General features: G+C 41.4%; 1 pseudogene; it reads right to left on the minus strand.

Annotated features, from left to right (window-relative positions):
* LOC117778271 overlaps positions 1-16,454 on the minus strand; it is a 91,276-nt pseudogene that overhangs the window by 29,333 nt on the left and 45,489 nt on the right.

Below are 16,454 nucleotides of genomic sequence, written 5' to 3' on the forward strand. Positions count from 1 at the left end.
TATCTTCCCAATTCATGTAGCGCACACCCAGCAAAGCTGTTTGATCTGTAACACAGTAGATTAAAGAACCTAAGCAGCATTATTAAAGATGTTCACGACTGCATGTTAGTCCTATTCAGTACCAGGATAAGGGAAGTCTTGTGGTGCGGGTTGGGACTGCTGTATTGTTTTGCCAACCAATCAGTGAGGTAGTGATATATATACAAAGTTTTTTCGCATTGATCAAAGAGAGACTATTTTAGTCAGTCGATTATTTGTTTATCTACTTGGATCTCATATTTTTTTGGTAACTAACTAGCTACATGTAGCGAAATAATATTCCCCAATTTTTTTTATCTTGCCTACTATACTCTAAATGAGCACAGCACCAGACCAATAAGAAGTGTGGAACAAATCGAAGATCAGGTTGGCAGTTTCAAGGTCTAGGCTATAGGTCTAGCACACAAGAGAAAACTCTTACCCAGTGTTTCAAGTTTGCTTTCTTGGTTGCTTTTAACCGCCGGGGGTGGAACTGCAAGTAAAAAGTTGGTCTCGCAGCTCCCATGGTGCCTCTTAGGGGGTGGGGATGACGGCAATACAGGTGACGCCATTAGCTGGGATGACATCATTGTCGCCATTGCAGCAGCAGCCTCGGCACCGTCCATGACAGTGAAGGAGCGTCGCACAGCAACGTGTGGGTATGGCACTCTCTGCGGGCATGTCGAACCGATCAGGGCAAAATTTGGTACATTAGACATCATCGCTGGTGAGCCTCTAATACTGGTGGGGTACATTCCAGCCATTACCATGGGAACAGACAGATGTGTGCAGTCAGACATCGCACGTCTAACTGTAGTCCGCTGTGGCAATTGGCTGCCCTCTCTAGTTTTTGTTTCTTTATTTAATGTAGCACATGGTACCACTCTACCTTCCTCAACACTGTTTAAATTCTGTGAGATTGCAATGTTTTGTCTCTCCATAGCACTCTCCCCTACAACACCCACCCCAACACTAACATTAGCTCTGTTAGCTGAGGCCGGTGGTAAGCCTGCTGTGGGCCCTGGAGGGGCACCAGCTTTACCCCCTGTTGGGTCAGCAGTAGGCAAAGCCCTACCAGCAGTATCAACACTTTTCTTCCCTACAGATGCCTTCAGGGTTTGATCTCCACTCAGACCTGATACTAAATTTTCTTTAGCACTTCCGAGAAGGCCTCCACATGTGAAACTACCAGATTCCTTTTCATCATCTAGACTTGAAGTGGTACCTGCAGCGATGGAAGGGTCCAATATGTTTCTCTCCCCAAGCCCAGAGGCTTGTTTTGGAAGAGGAGGCAAACTCTGGTCTTGAGAAATTACTTGAAATCCTTGGATGTAAAATCCATCTTTGCTACCTTTATAATTTTGTTGCAGATTGCTTTTTCCATAGTTAGGGGTTATAATAGGTTTAGGGTCGAGGGCAGAACCTGGAAATGACCTCCCAGATGAGATTGAAGGGGAGGGTAATGAGGATGGAGAGGATGAGTAGGAAGACAGGGGGCTGCTGGGGCTTTGTCCTGCACTCCCCAATAAGCCTCCTACCCCTGCGCCTCCTGATGTGTGTCCATCCTCCGTCAGCCCCCCCGATCTGGGCTCCTCATCCTCTATCTTCAGTGCTGGCATGATGACACTCTGAGTTGATGTTGCCTCTGCTGTTGTCCCCTCAGTCCTGCATCTCCCTAATGTCACCTCATCTTCAGTTGAAGTTAGTTTGGACCCCATCTGGGTGGTGACCACAGCAATCTGCCCCCCCAGTGCCATCTGGCCTTGGCAGGGCCAGTCACTGGGCTGGGCAGAGGCTGGGCTGGAAGGTGACAGCGGAGAGGCCAGGACTGCAGGGACGTTGGCACCAGAGAGGACATTAGGAGATTTGTGTTGCTGCTGCTGTTGTTGATGCTGCAGCTGCCGTTGATGCCCACTGGAAGGTTGTCCATACCCGCTGCTAGCGCTTATAACACCAGGCTTCTGCCACGGCGAGCCAGACAGGAAGGACATTCTCCTGTTGGTTGTCAGGTCCTCTTTTATTTCTCTCTGGTTTTGTCTCTTCTCTCTCCCTTTTCTCTTGTTTATTTCTTTGTCTTTCTTGTAGTTTTAGATCGTCCTTCCCCGTCTTCAGTTTTTTTTCATGTCTTCCTCTTTTCTGTCTCCAGTTACTGTCCTTTTATTCTTGTCCAAGAGGCAAAAATATCTTCAGTATCCAAAGTGTTGCAAAGTAGAGGAAGCAATGTATCCTTTCTTTATGTAATGACTCAGAGTTGAGAGTGTGTAACTGTGCAGTTGTGTATAAAGTGTGTGTCTGTTTACAGGCAAAGAAAAACGAGTGCGTGTGAGAGTAAGTGTGTGTGTCTGTTCGTCTCGGCTTCTCTCTGAGCACTGCATGGATCAGCTGTGGGGCTAAATTGCACCTTGCTCTCCCACCCTCCCTCCCTCTTTCTCTCTTCCTCTTTCTCTCTCTGTTTTCTTTCTCTCTCTCTGACATCACACAGTCACATGACAGCCCGGAATATTCCCTCATTCGCAGAGGCAAGATTTTAGCATCTAACCCTAGCAACAAATGTGCACAAGCACAAACACACACACACACACAGACACAGACACAGACACACACACTCACACACACAGACACACACACACACACACACACACACACACACACACACACACACACACACACACACACACACACACACACACACACACACACACACACACACACACACACACACACAGAGAGATCAATGGCTGTCACAGTTACTCAGCCGCCATATGACAGCCACTGCTCACTGGTTTATACAGAGTGAGAGACACAAGCAGCGATTAGTGAGACTTCACCGAAGACTGTAATCATCCTGACTTTGTCGTTTTCTTATTTCAGCCAATACCAAGCCAAAGAATAAAAATCGGTATATAAATATCTTTAAACTATAATTTACCCTGTTGATTAATGGAATATTACTGTGTGCCCTAAGCTACTGTGTTCCCTGAACCTTTTGACCTTATTATTAATTGTGTATCTTCATTTTACTGTGTTTTACATTTTCCCTTTGCAGCATCCTCATTTCACCCACTAACTTAAACAATTATAACTGATTTATCTGATTACATTGATGGATTCAATAACATAAAGGTGCAATTCATTGAAGGCACAGGCCAGGGTAGAGGTGTAACATTGCCAATGTTTTGAAATTGCTTTACGTTTGGTATAAGGTTTCGAATAGAGGAGCTACGGACATTTTTTTGCCATGTATTGTAAAAATGAAAGCACCAAGTGCTTTATGATTTTTAGCAGAGATCACAAACCAACTGCTGACTTCATTTATACATTTTTTTGGTGGATAAAGTTGGAATGGGCTGAGGCTCAAACTGCTGAAAGGCCAGCAGTGCACAGTATCAATCTGAAATAATTGACAATAATAATGAGAAATAATGGCTTCATTGCTCTCAAATTTATATTGTAGGAATACCAGAGCATATCATTTCTGTGATGGGATATACCGCATTGGAAACGCATTCAGCATTACAGTAAAGAAATGGCACAATAGAACCATCACAGCTCACAAAGGTGAATCATGTTGGCCTGATTGCCAAGTAGCAGCAGTTACAGAAGGAGCCATATAATTAGCCGGTTGATATGTGGGTTTTGAAGGCAACACGGTGCAGCTGACAGAGGGTCAGAGAGGCCACATACTGTACCTGTTATCTCTATGAAGGTGCATTGGTCAAGAACCTTACAAAATTAAATGAAGTTTACAAACATACACTTTTAAATTGCTTTCAGACTGTTTCACTCTGTTTTATAGCATCAAATAACTAACTTGAACCAAACTTATTGGAAAAATAAAACACTTACCCATACATCAGTGTAATAGCAAGCAGCCAAAATGTCAGAAAACATCTTTGAGAAAAATATATTTAATGTGAACTTTGGAGGAGGGTTTATGACCTATACTGCTGCCAGCCACCAGGCGTCGATCAAGATGCTTTTGCTTAATTTTGGGGTAGTCGTGTTGTCCATCTTTGCAAACAGTATGGTATGAATAGTACTTTTTTGCTAACATGTTAGCCATAACTACTTGGCTGATTCAATCACAGACTGCAAAGTGTTCCTGGGAGGGTCAAATACCAAACACACAAACTAAGAACAACTTATCATCACAAGTTAGCACTAAAGCCTAAACGGTTGGTTATTGGGTTAGCCAATAACACATGAATCATGGCTGCATTACAGTTAAATGAGCTACTTTAAGGGCCCTGGTGATGTGGGTGGCTCATATACATTGTTACTAGGACACCGAAATGGAACTGGGTCTTCACTAATGTTATCAGTTATTCACCGGTGCTTCTGTGGCACATCAAAATATCTGCTGTAAAGAAGGCAGAAGGCCTGTCCAGTTTAGTTCCACAGACGTACAGCATAGAACCGAAAAAAGCTCCTGTCGCTCAGTCTAACTGTCAATTATAAGCTTTATGACACTGGTTATTATGGCATGGCCGCCATTTGTAAAGCATTTATGTCAAAAGCTGGGGCAGAGGAACACATTACCTAGTTAACTGGATACTTGTTTGTGAAATAAAGAAATATGGTCTGAGTCAACTGTCAATGGTCCACTTTCCTATACATATACTTGCCTTTAAAGTTGCAGTGTCTAGAATTTAGTGACATAAAGTGGTGAAGTTGCATGTTGCAGCTGAATACCCCTCACCTCATCCTCCCCTTCCAAACATGAAAGAGAACCTGTGGTAACCTTCAGTTTTCATAACAACTCAAAGGGTGTTTAGTTTGTCCAGTCTGGGCTACTACAATAAACTCCTCTATCCTAAAAAGAACTGGAGATTTTTGCACTAAACTAATAACACAACACCTCACCACACTCTGTTCAGGGGTTATACAACATATTTGCAAAGAGGATCAAAACTGAACTGGCTAAGGGTCTCCAGCATCCTCCTATCTCCATGTTTTGCCTTAGACTGACTTTTTGGGCTAAACTGAGAAACTGTGTACTGATGCTCCAAACTATCAGCACATTGTATCTCCATAAAACTGCAGGCTTAAGCAACTTCAGATGAAACTTGCAGCCACACTCTCAGCATTCTGGCTGATGATGTTTTTCAGAGTGACCTCATGACATTATGTGCATCATATTGTGAAAAGCATGAATGCTGCAGAGAGCAAGAGTAAACTTCGAGGAGTGCAACCTTCTGGAATTCACAGCTCTGTCTTGAGAGGGTCTCTACAGAAGATTCCACTGGTGGCTTAAAGCATGAGGTAGTATTTCCCAAAGACCACTGAGAAAGTGCGGCACATATATGCACTGTATGAATGTGTGTGAATGGCAAAACTGTACTGTAAAGCGCTTTGAGTGGTCATCAACAAACAAGAAAATGTGTTCTATAAATACAGACCATTATTGTCATGTCCATCACACAACTCATTTAATTAATTTATTCTTTTCTTTTTATGTCTGTGCCACCAAAGATTTGCCAGCCAGAGAGTGATAATCTTGACAGGGACAGAAGGCAGTGACAGTAAATGTGCAGACGGTGGTTAATATCTCTAACCCCTAACCACTGGGAATCGAATGTCAGACAGACTGATTTAGGTCACACCCCCTGCTTCGAAACTCTATTTTAAACAAATGCTTGATGAAAAGTATCGGCAACACATTTTTTCCCCCACTGCACATGTCAGATGACCGTCTCCCACCAACCCCCTCTGCAAGCCCAACACGTCCACAGCCTGTGCCAAACGGTCCAAAACCTCCTGTCAAGCATGACTGAAGATGAATGAGGATTATTGCATAATCCTCCATTTGCACAAAGTAGAGTGGAGCCAAGGGAACGAGGAGGGAAGACATTAGACGCTTGTTTAGATTAAATAGGCTGGGAAAGGATGGGTGTTATGCAAGAGAACTCGGTTATGCCCTCTGTTAAAGGATGGGTCAGGCTCAGAGGTGGCTTGCCTTAACATTCAAATCGGTTCTCAGGTTAAAGCAGAGAAATTTGTGTACATGGCAGCTTAGGTTCTGCCTTTTTCCAGAAGCTCAAGTTTGAAAGTTACAGTTGACTTTAATTTGCATAATTCTGACTTTATTTCTCTTTTTTACAAATTGATATCACTTCCGTGTGATTATGGATCAAATTTGATTGTTAAAAATCCATATGCTGGGGAAGCAGCATAGTATGTTCATTCACTTTCAAATTATTATGTCTGAAAGCCTGTGGCAGTGGCCTTTATCTGATTCTCCTGCTGATGTCAGTTTCACTGCGGCTGCATGGGGAGATGTCAATTTTCTGTCCGATTCACACCCCTGTGGAAATGTTTGCTCAGCTACCACATGTTCCACATCATTTTCCACATGATATCCCAGAACTGCTGGATTCCATCATTGTAAAGGGCTACAATCATGTCAGAAGCCCCATGAAATGAGTTTTGAGTTTTTTCCCCACTGTTAATTGTTAATGTATTATTTTACATCAAAATCCATGATTTTTCTCTTCATGCAAAACAGTTTAATGACACATCCTTCACTCAGGGGGTTACTCATTTTATGTCCAGTGATGATAGAATCTTTCATTTATAACCTTCCCATGACTATAAATTCTGCTGGTTACCAACCTACGCTGTCTGATTCATCGGTTAAATCCCCAGGCGTACCGTTACTACCGTTCAATTGAGAACAGGGTGTCGTGTTTGCTGAAATGAAGCCTAAAAACTCAGGTGAGGTAGCCAATGTTAGAATGCTAAAACAATAAGTGCAGATGGTGAACACATTGTCTTCTTATCATATGTCTACATTAGGGAGAGCCTGACGGAGCTGCTAGCATATAGACTTGCTACAGTGGTACAGAATGGGCCACTGGCTGACGAGTATAGTGACAGAGCAGGGAAGTGGATGCAGTGTAATCAAGTAGTCCTGCGATAAATCCTCCCTCAGGGTGTCCTCAGTAAGGTTACCATCAGTTTTTATTAAAGTGTTTTAGCAAAGTCTTGATTGAACTGATGCTAATTATATATTTTCTGGTGCTTTTGACCATATACAGAAATATGTGTCTGTTATTTAACAATGTCGCAAACTGCAGCCTCCAAAATGACAACCTTAAAAACAACCTTAGTTTCAACACAAACTGAACATTGGAACCTTCATGTAGGAGGATCTGATGCAGGATTGTTGTATTTAAGTTGGCTGGGTGAACCCAATACAGTGCCAAGTGAGTGTGTTGGCCTTGTTGGCTCCATTCAGTCGCTCTGTACCAGACTTCTAATGCTTATTCAATTCATTGTTAATTCAAACTAAACCATTACCTGCTGCATCAATTGCAGAGAAACACATAAAGTAATTGCATAAATATGAATGTATTATATTAATAGAGCACATTCACATCCCCTTCTTTACAGCATTTAGATTTTGTAGCTTCCACATTTCACTCTTATATGAGTTCTGTAGCTGCCTTTAATAAGTGTCTGTTTGTGCCCCAATACAATTATTACTTTGATGGTTATAGAAATGCAATGAACTTAGAGTGAAAGTCTCTGGACATTCTCTGGAGTTTCTTCAGTTCATGTCTGAAAACAGCTTAAATGTTATATTTAACTAATCTGGTCTGGGAAATGTAATGATTATAAATTTAAGGTTGGTTGATATGGCTTCCTGGATGAAACATATCTAAAAACTAAAACTTTGGCAATCTGGAAACTAACAAGCTAGACCACAGAGACACTGTGGGATGCAAATGAAGTAATACAAGTTACTTCAAAAGGCAGGAGAATAACATATTAAGTCTTTTAAGAAAGAAACAGAGGAGGCTCAAATTACAGATGATTTCCTGGTGTCACTGTACGTCCTCCTTTTGAAGGTCACAGATTGTTGAACATCAGCTTGAGATGGAGGAAACTGAGAGAGAGAGAGGACCATACAGAGAGAGAGAGAGAGAGAGAGAGAGAGAGAGAGAGAGAGAGAGAGAGAGAGAGAGATGGGTTGGGGGGTGGAGGTGTGGCAAGGGGAGGAAGAAGGAGGGAGGGGGCTCTTGTCAGAGCGTTTCTATTTTTACTCTGCAACCTCGCTGACTGTCACACCCAGTCCACCTCTCCTCTATCCCTCCATCCCTCATTCGCAGAGTCTCTTTGTTTCCACGGCAACCGCCTCCCATGTATCCCTGACAACGTCTCCCCCACTCCCCCACCAACACCCACATCACCATGTTGCTTCCCCCCCACCCCTGGCAGCGATTCTCGTGCCCAGACAAGGAGTCTGGGCACGAGACATGATATGGATAGTGGCACCAGAAAGCATTGAGATGGAGGAGGAAGAGAAAGAGATGAGAAGAGAAAGGGCAGGGAGAGAGGGGAGAGAGGGGAGGGAGAAGAGGGAGCGTTGGACAAAGGGAATGAGGGAGATAGAGAATGGGAGATGATGAAGGGCAATAGATGAAGGGAAGATTGATGGAGGTAGGGAGGAAAGAGGAGCAAAGCAGGAAAAAGTCAAGGCAGAAGTAAAAGAAGTTAAAGGAAGATTAATTATAATTAGAACCAGTAACCAGCAGGAGCAGAGATTTAAAAAAAAGAAATTGGGGTTAAAGGAAGGAGAAAAAGAGGACAAGTGGGAAAAAATAATTTCCCCAAACTCTGCACTAGCCCACTTCTTGCTCAAGTGGCTTGAATCTGCTCTATATCTCTGTCCATGGTCTGAATTTGGTTTGAAAGACTGAATACAGTGTTTAATTACAGGAACCAGAGCTAATTTAGCTCAAATCAAGAAAAAAGATCTAAATAATCAGTCTCAACAGATGACTCATTGCAAATTATGTTATGTGGAGAAGGAAGAAAAACTGCAGCAACAGATCAGAGGGAGCAAACGGCTGAGAGTCACCATAAATATAAGGTACAGACGTTAGAAAGAACTGACTGCATGGTGCAAAAGATGGCAAACACAGATGTCAACGTTCAACCCAGTCATTAGGGTGTCTTGAATAAGATCCTGGTTTGCAGAGCTCATGTCGGGCCCACTCATGAGGAAAACTTCCACCTTAAAAGAGGCTGTAAAACAGGATTTCATTAGCCCACCTTGCATCTGCATCACGCAGGGAAAAGCTACCTTATAAATCCATCACATGCAGGGAAATTATACGAGCCCTCATGATGAGAGAGCATTCTAATATGTAAGGAGAGAACAATGTGATGAGTGACTGAAGTGAACCACTCATGAGGTTTTCCATTATCTTGCTGAGGCTTTGATCATAAACAAAATGTTATAGACCAGGCAAGTAGCTGTCATTCTGATTTCTGATTTCCAAAACTCTCACTGTATATAAACACAACACATATGTTTTGCAAGAGATTTTTACAGTCTCAACAGTTTTTACTCAGAAACAGAAAACATCCAGTGACTCTGTGTTGATGAGAGACGTCAGAGGATAATGGTCAGACTGGTTGGAGCTGACAAGAAGGCTACAGTGGGTAAATTAACAAATCGTTACAACTGTGAAACCACGTTCAAATTCACCAGATCCAGATTCTTTTTTGGCTCTGCACCAAATGACACACAATCATAAATATCAGTCCCCTAAACATGACTGAGCTTTTTCTCATCGAGAACCAGGAATTTTTCTCTGAGAATTCAAGAAAAATGTAGAAAAACGCCCTATCTTGCAATGTTAAAGAAAAGGCAGAGGCAGTGAACAACACATCCAACTCTGGGGTGGATGATCTACAGCAGCAGAGACCACGTCAGGTTCGACTCCTGTCAGTGAAGACACAGTGACACAGACTCACCAACACTGGACGGTTGCTGACTGAAAAACATAACCAGGTCTGATGGATGTAGATTTATTCTCCACAATCTGGAGTCAACAGCATAAAATCATTGGAGCCAGCCTGCCTTGTGTCAACAGTCCAGGATGCTGGAGGTGTGATGGCGCGGAGAATGTTTTCCTCACACATTTATCATCTTCGTCATCATTTATCCCTTTATCATCTCCTAATGGCTACTTCCTGCAGGATAATGCTCCATGTCACAAATAAAAGTTTCAAACTGGTTTCATGAACATGATACTGAGGTTCAGTGAACCTGAAGTGGAGGGACTACTCTGTATTAGTATGGTGTTCCTAAAAACATGCTCAGGGAGTGTATTCACTGTTATAGAATACTTAGTGGAAGCAGATTTCGAGTACATCTACGTTTATGTTCAAAGTAATGTGCGGAATATGGAGAGTTTGCTAGTTGTCCTCCTCTGCCTGCATGTCCTCATTTGAGTCCTGCTCTTGATGCTGTGTATTCCCGGCTGAGCATGGCCTCCAGTTTCCTGATCTCCCCATATACACTCCAACACAACTGAGTTTTATCTTTTAATCAAGACCACAAGCCACAGCCCTCCTGAAGGGCCAGCCAACCAATTAGACTCCACCACATCTTCTCTCCGCCTGTGGCTAGAATCGCTTCGGCTGAAAGCTCTGCTTGATTCTTGTTGCTATAGCTTGCATGTCTGCCTGAACCTAACCAGCCTTTGTCACTACTTGCCCCGTCCATCACTTACCTGCTCAGTCAATATCCAGCCACGCTCAGCCAACCTCGCTCACTGCATGCTCCATTGTGTGAAACAATCTGGACCTCGGCCAATCCTCAAACCCAGACACTCCTGCACCTGATTGTCTAGTCTTATGTTAAATATGCTGTGCTCTGTTCAAGCATTTCCACAAAACATAACAAGTAAACTGAAATGATTGGAAACCAGTGTCTGTCTAAAGGGAAAAACAGTCATGAGTTGACTATATATATCAGCCAGTACATTTTTTTTTAACATTAACACATAGCATAAACCACAATCTGGACAAAGACACTAATATAACTGTAATAATATAATATAGGTCTGGCCTGGATCATATTTGGCCGAGACATCACATCTCCCCAAAATGAAGCCGAGTCATTTCGATTGCCCCCTGGTGGCTGGCTGCTGTAAAGGTCATAAACCCTGCCTCCTCCATGTTAATCTATGGGAAATGAATACAGATAAATGATAACTGAAGGCAAGAAGAAAATGCCATACAACTCTGTAAAGAAATTCCCATTTACCAAAGCCAAGAGAATAAAACCCATTGAGAAGACATTAACTGTCCTCAGAGGGAACACACTGGAAAACGTTTATATATGACTTAATATACACAGGATTCTGAGCTGGAAATGCTCCTCATCCAGAAGATTTTCTGTTCAATGCTGCTCAGTCATTTCTCTTCACCATTAGCAGCCATTTCACTCTAGCTGCAGTTCTTTATGGTCACAGCTGCAATTCTCCAGACAGACACCTGATGGAGTCAAAGAGCAGGGCTGAGGCTCAACAACCTCCTCCGTGCTTCACAAACCAGAAACACACACACACACGCACACATACACACACACACACACACATTGCAACATGATCATCTATCAGCAAGGTTGGACAGCCAATCACAACACATGTGCATCCCCAGTGAGGAATCTCAAATTATAGGATTCACTTTGATTCAATCTCACTGGCTCACTGGCTCCCTTTCAAGGACAAAAGCAGGTCAGTGTGTGTGCGTCTGGGAGACTGTGAGTGTGTGAGAGAGGGAAAGAGAAAGAGAAAGAAAGATAGAGATTTCACTCAATGATCAAAAGATAAACTGCTTTGCCTAGAAATAAATACAATAGAAACAGCAATCATATTTTTCTATTTTACAGGCTTTATGTGAGGGTTAAACAAGGTAGCTGCAGTCATCAATATTGTATTTATGTAAGATATGTACAGGGAGATGGACAGACAAGATAAACATGGAACAGACACAACTAAAAACTAAAGGTAGTCAGTCCAGCGCATACCTCTGCAAAGCAAAACAGTCCTAAATTAAGCTCCTGTAGCTCTCAATATCGATAAATGCAAATGTAATAGGTAGAGGTAATCTGCAGCAAACTCATGCAGCTCAAAACCATATATATCTATATATCTATATATAGATATATATATATTTATAACCTTAGAGGTTAATTAAAGTGATGACAAATCCCTGGACCCGCCCATTTAACCAGATCCACACCACTATTTAATGAGCTCCTCTTTGGAACACACCTCATCCGTCCACCAAGTGAGGTACAAATTGGTTCAGTGCTAAACAAATCCACAAACAGATGTCAGGTAATGATAATAATGTCATGGGAGCAGACCAACAGTTGCTCAAGCAAAGCCTCAAGACGCAGAGCCTGAAAAACCTGCTGGAATGGATGACCAGTCTGGTTTTGCTTTGTCATTGAAGTGGTATAAATTCTCTGAATCTAAAACCACTGTGCAGCTCTGTAGATACAATTGAGGATACTTTGGTGATATCCAGTGTTTTTCTAATGATTCTAATTGGGTTCATCATCCTGAGCATAGTTTATACTATTGTGGCTATTTTACTGGGTGATGCCTTTGTTTTATTTGATTACATCTAGCCCAATAGGTAAATAAAGATTCACTATTCAATACAATTTTGTTCACGACATTTGAGACCTTTGTATAGAAAGTAACATTTCTATATTCTAATATGTGTATCTTTTTTTTGCCTACAAATTGTTGTTTTGATTATGGTGAGTTTTGTGGAACCCATGTTTTTATAAATCAAGACTACCCAAGTGGTTTGCAGAGTGACTGTTCCCATGCGAAACCTTTCAGCTGCACCAGCTATACAATAGGCTCCAACTTAATCACTCCCCCATATGATTACACAGGAATGATGGGAGTGATGAGCAAATACTTGTAACCCCCCGTCGGAGCCTACAGGTGGATGCTGGGGTGGTGGAGGGGCTGAAGCAACTGGTAGAAATACTGCAGCAGCAGTGCAAGCAAAGAGGATGATGGGAAATTTCTCTCTGCTTAAATAGACCACCTGATAAGGTGGGTGAGTATTATAGATGGTTGTGGAGAGTGAGGTATGTCACATGATGTAGGTCACATGATTAGAGCAGCGCAGCTGGAGTTGGCTGCCTGAATTAGCTCGCAGGCGTCGCTACATTTAGTACACCTCATGACAACTTTAATATGCTTTGTGACAGCAAGGTGTTTATCACTGAGCTCAGAGTTAATGATGAGGTTGTACATGGAGAAGTGCTTCTCATATTCTGTCTCTCTAAAGCATGGAAATAGAAAGGACAATAATAAAAACAGTGTCCAGTAAAACACTATCTTTATTCATGACTTAAGTACTAAAAACAAAACTTAATTTACACATTCAAGAGAATGTAAACAATAACTGAACATTATAAACTAAAGGTAGAAGTTATGACTGAGATGTTGCATTTAATTGCATTAGATCGTACCGATGTTCCTTATAAAGAGGCCACTGTCTGTACTTATCAGAGGAAAAGACACAATGGTGTAACAATTCATGGACATCAAAACCATACAACCTCTAGTCTGTGATATATTCTATTAACTTAACCAGCAGTAGATGCTGGTTTAGAGTAGAACACTCCACATTTTCCTTTGAAGGACTATTATAACACCAGTGCACGACAGATACCTGATGAGGGTCATTTAGTTAGCGAGATAGTGTGCACATGTTATAGCACATCAATGAAAATGTTAAAATGTTTCAGAAGTTGGTGCCACACCTCTGATACACATTTAAACCTTGGTGATGTAAAAACTATATTTTCTGCCAGACCAGTACTTGTGTTTGAAAACAGAAGAATGCTCTGTTTACACCAACACCATATGTTTGGAGAGAGAGGACCCTCTATAGAGCAACACACTCACCCCGGGGACAAATTAGTGCTAAGTGAATGTGCAGAGGGGTTGAGCTGGATGGTGCTGTCTTCTGCAGCAGAGACACACTCAGAGCAAAGAGGTGACTGAAGGACCATAGAGTCTCTTTAAACACACAATGCTATTTCTGCTTTGTTTGATAAGTGAGACACAATCATATTTGTGGCGATTTAAAGGTGCATTTGGAACAAATTTACTAAATATACCATATACTCGCAAACTGTAGCTCTGCACTGACCACAGCCTCACACCAATGGTAGCTATGCTAAAAATGCTAAAAACAGCTCAATGACATAATGACAATGATGTTCTTCATAATTTATAGTTTCATTCATTTCAGTCTTCACTGAGTGGAGGGCAATAGTGATTAAGTAGAAATGTTCTAATTGTAACTGGCTAAAACTGATATTGACCCATATCCAACTTTATAGGGCACTGTGATACAGCCAAATGTGAGGTGGTTCATATTGTGTTCATATGAATGTTTGTGTACATGTGTTGCTTACATAGAGATGCAATAGTATAGCACCTTTTATGTTTGGAAAATATGAAAAACACACTTAGGGAAACAGTTTTTCAAAAGATGATTTCTTCAGATAATTGGGACAGTTGAGGTACGTATTTCATAGAAAAGCAGCAGAAGTGTGACAAAGTCTAGTTCCAACTCTGCTTATCAAATCTGAAAACCTTATAGAATCAGATTTTGTAAAGAAAACGTTGTGACAGGCTGGAGCCGAAGACCTCCTTGAGCTATTAAAATGGTTCAAGTTCTTACTTCAACATGTTGGATAGGAGATAAATATTTAAACTGAGGACTTGTTTTGCTACTGCAAATATTGCATTTTTAAGTGGGATCGCTAACTTTGGTATTTATGGTCCACCATGTCTGTTATCATATGTTTGTATATGGCTAACAATATACTTGACTAACTCTGCTTTGTAAGCCGCAGATATTGAAATGTATTTTCTGAACCTGAACTTCCCAACCCTTCTCTAAAGGCAGCTAAAGGGGTTGGGGTGCCACAGGTGATACACTATAGTACCATCTTTGTAAGTAGCACATCAAGTCTGTCCTACAGTATATAGTCATACAAAATTTGGGGAACAGATGATGATGCTTCTAATTTCTTTAATTTGACAGGCCAGAGACTAAGTTTCAGTTTGCGCCAAAAGAAGATGACCTGATCATATGTTATATGCCTTAAACTTAAATAAATAAACAACACACTTTAAAGCAACATCCACTGCCCTCAAACCAGCCAGTTGTGTCAGTGAACAAAATAATTATCCACCACATAATCACAGCTGCTGTGGTCTCAGGCGTATCCACTGCAAAGCACCACATGAGAATAAAATATACAAACTGGGAAAAAGAGAAATGTCTCTTACCTGTTGTTCAGGGTGACATCATGGCATTATGAAAGAGAAGAAAGGGGGGAAGAGGGAGAGAAGAAATAAGACAGTGCTCATTTAGAATCACTGTATAAACACAGTTCTCAACATAAACCCTAACAATGCCTTAGTCAGAACTTTTGTTAAACAATGTCAGTCATGAACTTGCTTCAAAACTCCATTTAGACTTTCTGGAAGTTACAGGATATTATAGACATTTGTCGTCTTTACAGCTAAAGGGTCGTTGTGAAACACAGCACGCTGTTAGTGACTGCTGCTGTCAGACTAAAGGCACTTCTTGTTAGAGTAGGAAATCTAAAACTACATGGTTGGATTATTTTTAGTGATTAAAGGAGTTGTACTATTTCCCACACATTTTACTACCAAAGTACTGGTCAGGTTGTAGCAGTGAGAAAGGGCTGAGGCAAACCATCACACTGGAAAATGAAGCTTTTATTTTTAGAAAACTGTGAGCTGTAGCTGGAGAGCGCAGGACGGAAACAGTATCACCAGGAGGAAAAAGCATTAGACTGAGATCCTCTCACAGTTTTCTCGCACTGTACAAGAGGTCAGGGGTCAGGCAGCTGCTGCGGCACTAGACATTGGACTGTTGGCTCCTACATGGCTATTACACATGAGCTGGTCAGCTGTAGCTGTCAAATTTGTGCTTTTGACAGAACTTTTATAAACACAGTCTCTAAACTCCACCACATCTGGAGATGATTTCAATTTTCATTTCTAACCTCCACTGTGCTTTAAACAGGAACAAATACTATGATTTTCTTTACACCTGTAAACTTCACTGGATCTTTGCATTTGAAGGATCGTGACCTGAATGAAAATGTAACTCTGAGCTTGATGATGTATTCTTGACCTTTGGAAAAAAAACAACTCTTAACTCAAACTCAGCTAATTAGCAAATTCTTTTCTGGAGCATGTTGTGGCCATGGAAATGAAAACTAAATATGGAACTATGGTCACTCAGGTGTTGTCACTCACTGATGGGTGTGTCCCATGATTCACTGATGAAGGTCGAGAGATTGGGTGGAAGATATTTAGAATGGTTAAATTGAAATTCTTTCACCAAATTGGTGCAAATACAGTATGCTTAACAATTCACATGATTATAATTAAAACTTATGTTTATTTTCTAACATACTAGAAGAATCAGATTGTCACATTGATTTGATTGTTCTCCATTTCTATTTTATCTTTACAGAGAAAAATGTATTTGAGCCAAATACGTTATAAACAATAATAATAATACCCCCAAGAGCCATGAAGACTAAAACTTGA

This window comes from Hippoglossus hippoglossus, chromosome 17 (genome assembly GCF_009819705.1).
Source record: "Hippoglossus hippoglossus isolate fHipHip1 chromosome 17, fHipHip1.pri, whole genome shotgun sequence".
NCBI lineage: Eukaryota > Metazoa > Chordata > Actinopteri > Pleuronectiformes > Pleuronectidae > Hippoglossus > Hippoglossus hippoglossus.